General features: G+C 45.1%; 1 pseudogene; it reads left to right on the top strand.

The window, feature by feature from the left end:
* Positions 1 to 4,308: 4,308 nt before the first annotated feature.
* Positions 4,309 to 11,727, top strand: LOC121852141 (annotated as a pseudogene).
* The last annotated feature ends 693 nt before the right edge of the window (positions 11,728 to 12,420 follow it).

Raw genomic sequence — 12,420 nt, 5'->3', positions numbered from 1 at the left:
TGTTGTATTGTGCGTGAACGCTGATAACAAAAATACAACAGCATCGTCGTCATCCGTGGTGGTGGGTGTACAGCGTGTACAACTTACGGGCTTTGTGCACGCGTTCAGTGAGAGTGAGTGAGTGTGAGAGAGACAGTGGTAGTGGTGGCGGTGGCGGTGGCGGTGGTGGTGAGTGCGGGTGGGTAGGAGCGAGGCCGAGTGCGTGCGTGCGTTGTGCGCACGGCGCGCGAATAAATCCACTGCCCCCCCTCTCCTCCTCCCCCACTCCTTCTCCCCTGCCCCCCTCCTCCTCCTCCCCCTGCCCCCCCTCTCCTCCCCTGCCTCCCCTCTCCTCTTCCCCCTGCCCCCCCTCTCCTCCTCCCCCTGCCCCCCTCTCCTCCTCCCCCTGCCCCCCCCTCTCCTCCTCCCCTGCCCCCCCTCTCCTCCTCCCCCACTCCTCCCCTACTCCTCCTCCTCCTCCCCCCTACCCCCTCCTCCTCCCCCCCCTGATCCCCCTCCTCCCCCCGTCCTCCTCCCCTACCCCTCCTCCTCCTGCTCCCCCTCCCCTGCTCCCCCTCCCCTGCTCCCCCCCCTCCCCTGCTCCCCCTCCCCTGCTCCCCAGCAGCGAGGCGGATACTAATGTAGCAATCGGCGGCCGCATGCCGGCCGGGCCGGCGTGGCCAGACCAGAGGGTTTTCCCCCCTCTGTCAACTCTCGCCTTGCCCGAAGATTTGGGGCAAAATGATTGTCGATGGCACCTGGGCCAAGATGCACCGTGGTCAGCGGTGGTGGAGTAGCGGTCAGCGCGCTACTGAATCCCACCACGCTCGAGTTCGATTCCCGTTCACGGCCACCCCAACATCAGTGATGGTTAAAATAATAAAAATAAAACATTAAAAAAAATTCTCACGACGTTTCGGCCACAACGCAAGCCGAAACGTCGTGAGAATTTGTTTTATTTTTATTATTTTATTATTTCCCTTCTACGTGACTTTACCGAAAGAACCAAGAAGATGAATCCCTGCAGTCACGAAAGCTTTACATCAAATTTAAAAATCAGTGATGGTTGTCTGAAGCGGTCCCCTGAGATCGATTCAGCCTGGCCACCCTCGTGTGCTGTGCTGGCCTTATAGGTGCTCGCTAACAGCACTTGTCCCAAAAGTTGGTGGAGGCTATAATGGGGGGTCTTTGTCTTTGATGATGGTGGGGAGTAGTGGTGTGGGTTGTGTTGCTACTGGTTCATAAACCTTAATTCTCTGGCTTCTCCATGTGCTGTGAAGATGGTCCTTTGGTGGTGTTGACGAATCTGTTTTTTTTTTAAATATCGGTTAGTAAGTTTATCTATCCTGCCTCTATATTTGTGTGCTATGAAGGTTCATTGGCCGAAACGTTGCGAAATATTAGATTTTTCTTTAAGGAAATGTTATTGACGAATGTGTTGGGTGAGTAGGTGGCCTTGTAAATAACATGGCTTCAGCCACGTCAATCACCCCACCACATCCCATTCATTGGTGAATTGAACCATAGTACACCGGCTCTCGCATAATGTCCTTGATGCAGTCATGTATATTCTGTTGATGATCCACGATGCGGCAATCGATTCCTCTCGCAATCGTCCTCGCTGCATTTCGACATTGCGGAGTGGCACTGATTTCGGATTGAGTGGTACCACAGTCCAGGAGTTAAGTAACACCCATGGACAAAATAGTGTCCCAGAAATAAAGTATTGAATTGCCTCGACCAATTTGTGTTATTTGGGACCCCAGGGTACCGCCATAAGGATCAATTGTCATTTTCACCGTCACGATGTAATTCAAGAATACGGTGGACAACTGTTACCTCGTTTTGTACCGTCTCGTTTGTATTCTCTCGTTTTTTACCGTCTTGTTTTTGTTCGCCGTCTTAGTTGCATTGCCGGTGTAATTTCTCCTGCCTTGGTTATATAATTTCTATATTTTTTGCTACTCTACGTATTGGTTATATCTATAACCTATGTTTTGTCTTTGGTTTATATTGTGTATTGGTATTATCTGCCCCATTCTATTTGTCTCCAATATATGATTTACTTTATTCTTTGTACTGGTTTGTATTTTCTGGTAGATCGGACATGTTCCGTCTTGTTTCGTCGCATTAATCTACAAGCGGCGTGATTACAGTACAGCATTTACATATCAATTGCAGACATCACAAATAATATTTTCTTATACGAGTAGAATCTATGCTTTTAAAACATGCTCAGATTGTAGATATGAACTTTAGATTAAAGGGTATTTTACTTCAGGTTTTTCTACCCTGCTAAAATAATATGGGTACGGTAGTTTTTTTTCGCTCAAACGAGCGCGGGGTGGCATTCGTCTGCTGTTTACAGCTCAAATCCAGTGGTGGGACTTCCACATTCCTATGGTCACGGTCAGTTCGTCCATATGACATATACTGTACCATACTTGTTGATTTCCCAATAATGTGTACTGTACAGTACTGGGCTTTTCATCCAACTTCATAGAATAAATGTAGACTGTACCTGAGTAACCATTTCCCTAACGTAGCACAGGTATGAAAGTTGGCTAGGAAACCAAACATTGGAGGCCTCTACTACAAGATATTTTCTGAGTATAAAATGTGGCTAGAATTTTTTTAGCAGGGTGTATTACAATGAGGGGTGGTGTAAGTGCCATAAACTGGCCGACCAGAGAGTTCAGTTCCAGGCCACGGCTAAAACATCAGTGGAAAGTGACATTTGAACCGGCCCCATCAACCCCATCTCACCCACACACGTTACCAGCACGCACAAACCACCGTGGGTTGAAATATGCTCAAATAACCAAGGGGGCTGTAAGTTACATCTGCCAGGTTCTATTCACTTTTGAATTAAAGCTTGCCATATTCGTCATCTTCAATGATCGAGTGAGGAATCAGCTTAAGCGGCATATCTCATTTATTTCACCAGGTTAGGGGCCATCCATTTAGTACGTACGCATGGAGGGAGTGGGGGGGTTAACCCAAATGATATGCTTGCATATGGGGGGGTCTAATTTTTGCGTTCCTACTAAACGGATGACCCCTTAGGCCCACTCTTTTTCAGAACTAACCTAGCAACAAATGATAGCCCAAATGAAGCGGCGTATCATGTGGTCATTCATAGCAGCCAAATACTCCAGACGCATGTTTTAAATGTGTAGGGAAACACCGAAGGACCCCGGAGACAAATCCAACGCGACCACGGGGAGAGAGACACGCAAACTCCAAAAATACAGCAGGCATCGTCAGGTTCGGGATCGAACTCACGACCTCCTGTGTACCAGGCGAGGTAGTTAACATCTCGCCATGGCGAGGCTCTACATAGCTCTGGTGAAAATACTAACAATTATCGTCCCTACTTTGTCACTCCATCTCAAATATTTTCTACAACTGCCCATAATCCCTCCAGATGTGTTATTTTGAGCCCAACTTTGCAGCTTCATTTTTTTTTATTAAGTTAAACTATTATCTGTAATTATTTACAGGTGACACATTGTACCCTATACAAAAGTTGGCATTGGTGTGTTTCGTTAACATTTTTAGTCTAGGATTGTTTTAATGAAGTTTATGTACGTTTTTCTTACGCAGCCTACATCTAGATAAATTGTATGTTGAACTTCTTTCGCACCGTACACAGGCAACCGTGCTAATCGTGAGCGCGATTTACGTCAGAAACGTTAAATTATTCTCTAATTCTCCACATATGGCCATAATCACCCCAAAAGTGCCCTATTCTGTTAGTTCCCCAAAGCTAAGCATGTTTGAACCTGCATAATAACACTTGGATGGGGAAACCTCCATGCACAAAAAAACCAGGTAGAATAAACATTGTTGGGCAGTAGCGGGCAATGCAACGAAATCCATTGTTATTTTATACCCCACCTCCACCAAGCCAGAGTGATGAGAAGTGGTGTGGGGCAAATGACCTTCGCCTGAGGCTGCCCTCATCCAGCAGTGGATTGTCACGCACTCGAAGGGCAGCAGCTGCAGAGCGGCCATCATCGCTTAATCCGCCCACTCCGTGACGACTTCGGCGCGTCGACGGCGAGAAATCTCACAAAGACAAAAGACGACAAATGTCACGCTAAGTCCACTCAAAACAAATCCCGCTCGACAAACGCGCTGAAATTTGTTGCTATTTAATGCGCCGTCGTGACGGATGTCGGCGGATTGCGTTCGCTTTGCCCGGCTGCTGTTGGGGGTTGTTCCCCAAATTGACTACGTAACGAGGTCGGCCATATTGGGCCTAACACTGCAGCAACCGTGCCGTGTAAGACGTTAACCATTGCCGATACACAGCAAGACGCACAGATGAAAGGCAGCCTGCAGGTGCTCCACAGGCTCGCGGGCCACCAGGACAGAGCGTGGTCGGTGGCGTGGAGCCCCGGTGGAGCTCTGATCGCCAGCTGCGGGGGAGACAAGACGGTGCGAATTTGGGGCAGGGAAGGTGAGGGCATCGGATAGTGGAGCGTACGGGGGTGCGGGCACCATTTTCCGGCAAAGCTTCTAGGCGAGGTCGGTGCTTTGGGGCCCAGTGAACCCACACGCCGCGGTGAATGGGCATCATCGGCAAGCTGCCGTCAATCCACTGCTGGATGAACGGCCTCCTGAAAGCAGTCACGTTTCACAATCACTTGCACCTTCCGCGGTGGTAAATGTACAAACATTGGCTCTTCGGACTTGTATATCTGGCGGTGTTATATTGTGCGCACTGCAATTGCGCTGTGGGTTCTTGTGCAGTGCTCCGTAAGCCGTCGCTAGAGGGTGGCGCGGTTTAACTTTAAAGTGGTTCACAGACTTCGCGCTGCTTGACAAACACTAAGTGTGTAACCTGAGTTTGATTCCCCGTCACGGCTAACATCGGCGGCGATAGATATCTTGACAAGTCCGAGCACTCCCCCTCCCATTGATTTAACCCGCATTGACCATCCTGGTGAAGTATGGTCAAACGGCCCCCATCGCCGCCGTGGAGAGAGAGTTCTTGCACTGGATTGACACATTAGTTAAGCATTTTATGCACCAGCGTTACACTCCACGAGTTACTCGGTTTGGCACAATGCTAAATATAATCTGCACGGTACACCCCTTTTATGCTGACCCTGTGAATATTCAGAATCGGAATTATTGTAGTGGAGGAATCTGATGAGCTATTAAGCGCTTTCACAGATAAAATACATCACCCGGCCTAGTTTTCCCGGGCACACAAAAATATATGCTGCAATGATTTGTCTTGCAATGAACGTAGATTAGTTTATGGATGTGCCAAATTTCAGCTTTCGAGCCCTTTCACAACGTTCAATTTGTGTCCTCCACGATAATCTGAATAGTTGCTTTCATACCGCACTGGAATAACTGTTTAAGAACATTGAAAGCTGAAACTGGGTTCTAAAGGGGTTTTCATTGTATGATGTCTATTTGAGAAAATAAGTGTTACGAACATCTATAGAATTAAACAATACATGTACTGCATTGTTGTACAAAAAAAATAATCCCACTCAAATTAAGATGTAGTGAATGACAATGTTTTTTAATTCACGTAAGTGGAGTAATTTCTTCGTCCAGTGTTTGATACATTATTCATTGTACCCTACATGACTTAGATATTTCCCCCAAAATTGTATTACAGTACATAATAGCACATTCTCCAAATCCATGCACGTTTCTTTAGTGATGTCTACCTTTGGGTTACGAAAGGATAAATCATGTTTTATTTTGAAACATTGGTCAGTAATCAAATGTAGTTTTTTTTTACATTTTCTTTTCTTTTACCCCCACTAAATTGTTTAAGTTGTTTTGAGATGTGGTTGTAGACGCTTTAGAAATCCAAATTACATCATTTGTATTGCTTTGACATTTTTACTTAACATTTTATAGAAAAATGCAATATAACCATAGGTTTTATTCTTTAACAATGATTGCATGGTGACGGTTATCTGTTTATATATTGCCGAACCAATTGTGGACATGTCTTTTCACAAAATGGTACTCTTTTCGCTACCTTCATTGTAATAAGACGTAGTAGGAACCTGATTGTGTGTATATTTTTTGTATTTACTATAATTTGAAGAAACGTATTGTTTTGTCTACATTCCTAGTTCTTCCATAGGTCTCCCTAGTAACAGACTTGTGTCAGTGAGATGTCACCTTGCTTCGTGTATTTAAAGCTGCACTATTTATCCCAACAAAGTCTAATTCTAATTTCAAAAAGAACTTTACACCTTTGCCATGAAAAAAACCCCAACGTACTTAATGAGCAATAGCTAAATTTACAAGTGCAGATCATGTCAGCCCAACTAAACGTATGAAGTAATGAAATTGAAACACCTTTGAGAGTGTAAGACCCACTTGCATTGCTTTCAGTATTTAAAACCTAGAGGTAGGGCAATTAATTAAACACGTTGCAATTGTGTGAATTTGTTATCACATTGTCATAGGTGAATAATGCCCTGTTGTCCTGTAGATGTTTAGTGTGGCCATCGAAGAGCGTTTAATGTAGCGGGATCATTTTCGTTATGGTCAGCACAGTGTTCAATTGCCAGCAATTAAGTTAATGTGCCTAAGTGCTATTGATTATATCAAACAGGGAATTCATGTCCAATAAATGAGTACCTTTCTCCCGTGCGTATATAATTATGGCATTTCTTTTTTCAATAAATCGTTGGCTAGACCCTTCTTTGGTAAATAACTGCCTTGGCAAATTATACATTCACTCCATTTATCTAAAAATTGTATTTCAGGGTAATGGCTCAACCAGGTATAAGAGATGCATCTCATTCATGAAGTTGGCCAAAGTTTGGACAATAGTGGATCTTCATCGTACGATTCATAATGATAAGAACATCTCATTATCGCATGATAATGAAGAACAAGAGTCCCACCCTATCGTTTACCAAACCAGTGGCGGTGTCTGTTATGATGTGCATGGGTGTTGCAGGCGATGGCTGGGTGTGCCGCTCGGTTCTGGCCGACGCTCATCAGCGCACGGTGCGCAATGTGGCTTGGTCTCCGTGTGGGACCCGCTTGGCCTCTGCGAGTTTCGACGCTACCACTTGTGTGTGGAGCCGACGCGACGGTGATTTCGAGGTGTGCGTGGAGAGCATTTGTGGACCTACGCAAAGCATCGCACATGGAAGTCTACACACACCTTACACAAGTACACTATGCTTAATTTTTTTTTAAACAAAGGTAGAAGCAAAGTACTGTATTTTTAATTGGTGGTTTAAGTTGTGCATAAAATTAGTTTTTGTGGTTTATGATGATGGAAGAATAAAGGAATAGGTGATGATAGAAAACCAAGAAGAACAAGGATTGAGATTGAACAAAGCAGCAATACTGGCGACAGAAAGAGAACCTTGCCAGAGATATGTTTGGCCTCATTTTGCTAATGAGATGATGGAAGGAGCAGACGATGATTGTATCTCTATATTTTAGTTGTTTCAATCTGGCAAGGTGGCTCAATGGTCGACTGAGTGGACACAATCGGAAGGTTACAAGTTTAGTTCCTAATTGGGGGTTGACTAGGCCCATTTTCATTCTAGAGTCAGTGAAATTAGTACCATCCTGTGTGGAAGTCTACATTGGATATCTTATGGATGCATTCCTTGCCCCTGCCATAGTATGTGGAATTTCCACCACTGCCTCAGGGCTATAAATATGAGATGAGCACCACATTCATGTTTATTTGAGCTGGAAATAAATATAAATAGCCACTGTATAAGACCACTATTTGTCCAGTCAATGTGCTATCACTTGAAAGCACGCAAACACAATGTACCTCCAGAAATTAGCTTGTCTTTAATGGATGCAACAGTGTTCACCATTTGTTCTTCATTCATTCAAGGTGACTGCGACTCTGGAAGGACATGAGAATGAAGTCAAGGGCGTGGCCTGGGCTCCATCAGGAAACCTGCTGGCCACTTGCAGTCGTGACAAGAGTGTCTGGATTTGGGAAGGTGTGCATGCCCAGCCTCAGCAGCTGATGGCTTCCATCTCACTTTGTTGTTTTAAGTAGTGTCAAGATCACACGAGAAGCCCACCGTGTATAAGGAGGCTCACAGCACCAACGTATGAGGTCAGGCACAGGGAGTGATAAAAAAAATAGTAACAAAAATTAAAAAAGCATTCGAGTTTGGTATGCAAGTGAGATACCAGTCCCCAATGCTGGATGTGCAGAAGGCATCCGCAGATACCCCAAGTGAAGTCACCGGTTGAGCTTTGTGTAGCCTTTCTTTCTGCAGATGCCTCTTCCCGTGCAGGTCACCGATTTGAGTTTTTCCAAAAAGTTTACGCCATTGTGGCAGATTTGCTGCAATTTAATTGTATTTTTCTCATATGTGCTTACATCAGGCTTGGTGATAATTTCACGCCCATTTATATGCCTTTTTAGTGAATTTACAAAAATATATGTTGATGGAATGTTTAGATTCCAGGTGCAAGCAATCATTTAAAGTACAGTTAAACCATAATACTAGTGCATAGTACTTAAATGTAACATTTATATTTAGTGCATTTTGTACAAAGAGTTGCTTTGAATTGACCACAGACCCTATTAGTCTAATCGCATTAATCCAACCTGCTTAGCTTTACAAGTCACATGTGTCTGCGTGTCTGCCACAAATGATGTGGTCGTTTTAGTGACCAGACAACATGTCGCCATCGCAGATCCCACCTTGAGACCCAAAGTATACAGAGGGTTATTTTGTAGGGAAATATTTCTCACCATCAGTGTATACAGAGGGCCACCCACTGCGTGGAGTGTTTTCAATAGCACGCGATTAAAAAACAAACCTAAGTTAAATATAGTGTTGTACCTAATTATTTGCAGAGCAGTGCCAACAAAAAGCAGTGAAAGGCGTTCATTTGAATTTCCTGCAGTTTATGTGTGACGGAGCCAGGGGACCCAGGTATTTTTGCAATCAGTGGCACTCCCCATTCTGTCTGCGGTGAACAAATGAAATCTCCTGCCTTGACGTTTGCATTAGACAGGAATAACATCCTTTTAAGATAAACAGTTAGTAATTACAACAGTATTATATGTATACCGTTTCAACGGGCTGTACGCTGTGACCTAGAAAAGCTGGATATCGGTCTTTCCTCATCTATATTTGTTTAGCCATATTCTAGCATTCCTTTGCCTGTCTCTGAACCACATCACTAAAGCCAGAGAGGTCTCCTGATGACATACGAGTGGGGCGTCGCAGTGGGCTAGCAGCTCCGACATGTCATATGAAATCACGTGGCCCTCGCATGCGTGCTCCATGTCAGACATCGTTACGTGTCTCTCGCCGCCAATTATCGGGAGATGCTGGAGGATCTGCAACGGTAATGCAGCGTGACCAACTTAATTTAACAGTTTTCAAACCTCCACCCACCTTCCTCCTCATCCCCACCACCCACCTACCAATCGTGGAGGTGTCTGTTGTTCCCTTACATCGACACCAGCAAGCACTTGCCAAGTGTTATTTTCAATAGACTCAAACGCATTGGGAGTTGGAATCTACCGGTGGCAGTCGGCATGCTGTGAATTTTTATTTTATTTTTCTCCGGCATTTCATCAGATAATCGAAATTTGTTATATTTATTTTTTTCCATGATACTCATCTAGTTTAGAAGTATATTTTTTGTTTATACAAAGTAGTAATTTTTACATTACCCGATGGCTTTTTTTTTCTCGTTTCAACATTGGAGTTATCTTACCCAATTATCACCTTGCACTTTGTGCATCGGTTATGAGATCACTTTGCGGATACTGTTGGTGCGGGTTTGAGGATAAGCAAGGAGGACAATTTGATGCCGTGTTTATTGCGAGGGAGCTTTTGGCGACAGCACTCGCACGCCAAGATACGCGCACACACACGCAGTGCGCAGTGCCGACAAATGCCCAGCAGAAAGAGCCGTATGAATGAGCGCGGGGAGATCTCTGCTGACACTTGCCACACGCCGTATGCTGCAGCAATATTTACAACCAAAATGCAACTGCTAATTACTGTTACATCGTCCCAGTCTAATTACCGTAACCAGGGGGCTTGTTAGTTACTTCTGTGTAATTAAATTACAAATTGGGTCTTTAGTCAAACAGCGCATCACAATGCATCATGTCATTAGTGCTTCAATTATCACACGCTGCTCTTAATTAGACCACATTTAATTATTATATCTTTGCATATGCAAATGGTAATTAAATCGGTGCTGCTGTGTGTGTAATTGGTAGACCTTTTTTTATTGCCACAGATTTGAAGTGTATATGATTAATTTAAGTAAGAAATTAGGTGATGCACATTTGAGAATATTTTAAATTAAAACCGTGGAAATAAGTAGTTAAAGCAGTTATTCCCCGTAGAGTCTTTTTTTACAATAACGTTAAAAGTGTTAAACTATATTCATTGCTATTTTTAGTTCATGCATACTACATTAAAGTAGTTTTTCAATTATTTATAAGTTACAGTAAATTGTATGACTCAAATAAGCCACTCATAAGCAGCTTACACTTACCTGACATCCGTGCCTTACGATTGATGGTGTTACATAATTTCAACATTTTTCACATTTCAATTCCCCGTTGGAATTAATCCACGGCCCGAGTTGTGGGTGATACTTGGCGCGTATTAACCGATCGCCAGCAAGTGCATATATCCGCGCGGTAAATCTCGCCACTGTTTTCCGTGCGTGCCGCCAGTGGACGAAGATGAAGACTACGAATGCGCAAGCGTCCTCAACTCGCACACGCAGGACGTCAAGCACATTGTCTGGCATCCCAACAGCGAGGTAAATTCAAACATATCCCACCTTTTACCTGAGCAGCAGCAGTGGTTTTAACAATGACTTCGAAGTTCGGGGGTAAAGGACTTGTGGGGTTTGGATTGCAGTGAATTGTAACCTGTGAAATGCGTACGATTTGGTCGTCTCGGTTGCCGTGCTTGCCGACGGAAAGGTGCTGGCATCGGCAAGCTACGACAACAGCATCCGCCTGTACCGCGATGATGGCGACGACTGGATCAGCTTTGCCACGCTGGAGGGGCACGAGTCGACCGTGTGGAGCATCGACTTCGACGCGACCGGGCGCCGCCTGTCTCCTGCGGCGATGACAAAACCATACGCATCTGGCAAGAGGGCGCGGCTACCAGCTCGGGGGGTAATACAAACACGCGGAACTCCAGCCGACGCCCTACACACACAGCTTCTCCGTTCACGTTACATGTGAAATATGTTTGTTGTTTGGATGCATTTGTGTTGCAGTCGGCGCCACGTGGGAGTGTGTGTGCACCCTCTCTGGCCATCACACACGAGTCATTTACGACGTCTCTTGGTAAGTCTCTGAAGAAAGGTTGAGACAGTTTACATATTTGCATTACGTATATTTCATTTGCTTGGCTATTCAAACGTACTGTAGACCCACAAACGTACAACTCAAATCGTACAATTTTCTCACATCAAAACCCTTTCTGTTTTGACCCCAAAATACAAATTTCAAACCAGGTGCAAGCTCACGGGCGCCATAGCGACAGCCAGCGGAGATGACACCATCCGAGTGTTTGAGGAGGAGGCTGTGCAGAAGGCGACGGGAAAAGCCCTCGGTTCTACGAAGCCGCGTGCGTTCGCAAAGCGCACGACCGGGATGTGAACTGCGTGGCGTGGAGCCCCAGTGACCCGGGGCTGCTGGCGTCGTGCGGCGACGACAGGGTGGTGGCGATCTGGCGCTATGCGAGGGACAGCGCGGCGAGCGAGGCGTGACGGCTGCGTCTGCACTCACATCTTAAGAGAAAACTCGGATCGTTTACTGTCGCCTAATCAATTGAAATTTGACACGCCCGCTGAAGCTCGGTGGTGGTTTTGTTGCTACCGTGCCCATCGCGCACACTTGTACACACGATGTCTGCAAAGCGGCGATAGGTATTGGGGGGGGGGGGGGTTCGATTTTTATTCTGTGCTATGAAATAATAGTGGAGTTGGCTGGTGCTTTCGAGCATGCAGACACCAGGTGTGCCATGGCCAAACCGACTACAACGGAGTGCACATTGAGCCCTCCAGAGTCGTTTTTGTTTGCTTTGTGGTCCCCGAGAGAATGAATATCATGCCCCGGAGACCGGCATCAGCCAAATGGCAGTGTGGTCTCAAGCTTGCATCATCATGGCTTGGTGTTGTTTGAGACTGTGCAGTTAAGTATTGCGATACGTGGTCTTTTGCAGTCATTTCCACACCAACGGCAAAGGAGATAATACGACTTATAAAGAATAATATAAATGTGTTTCACTCTGGCCAAATTACCTTCTACAGGCTAACACATTAAATGTGTGCATGTTCACACCCATGTGCAAATAATGTCACTAAACACAACTGGGTATACAGCCACAACAACTTACTCGAAATAGACCAGGATAAAACTATTGAATAAGCAGATGAATAACAAATGCTTGGGAGTGTTTT

The sequence above is a fragment of the Callorhinchus milii genome, unplaced genomic scaffold (genome assembly GCF_018977255.1).
Source record: "Callorhinchus milii isolate IMCB2004 unplaced genomic scaffold, IMCB_Cmil_1.0 Scaffold468, whole genome shotgun sequence".
Lineage (NCBI taxonomy): Eukaryota > Metazoa > Chordata > Chondrichthyes > Chimaeriformes > Callorhinchidae > Callorhinchus > Callorhinchus milii.
This window is presented reverse-complemented; position numbering and strand designations above follow the sequence as displayed.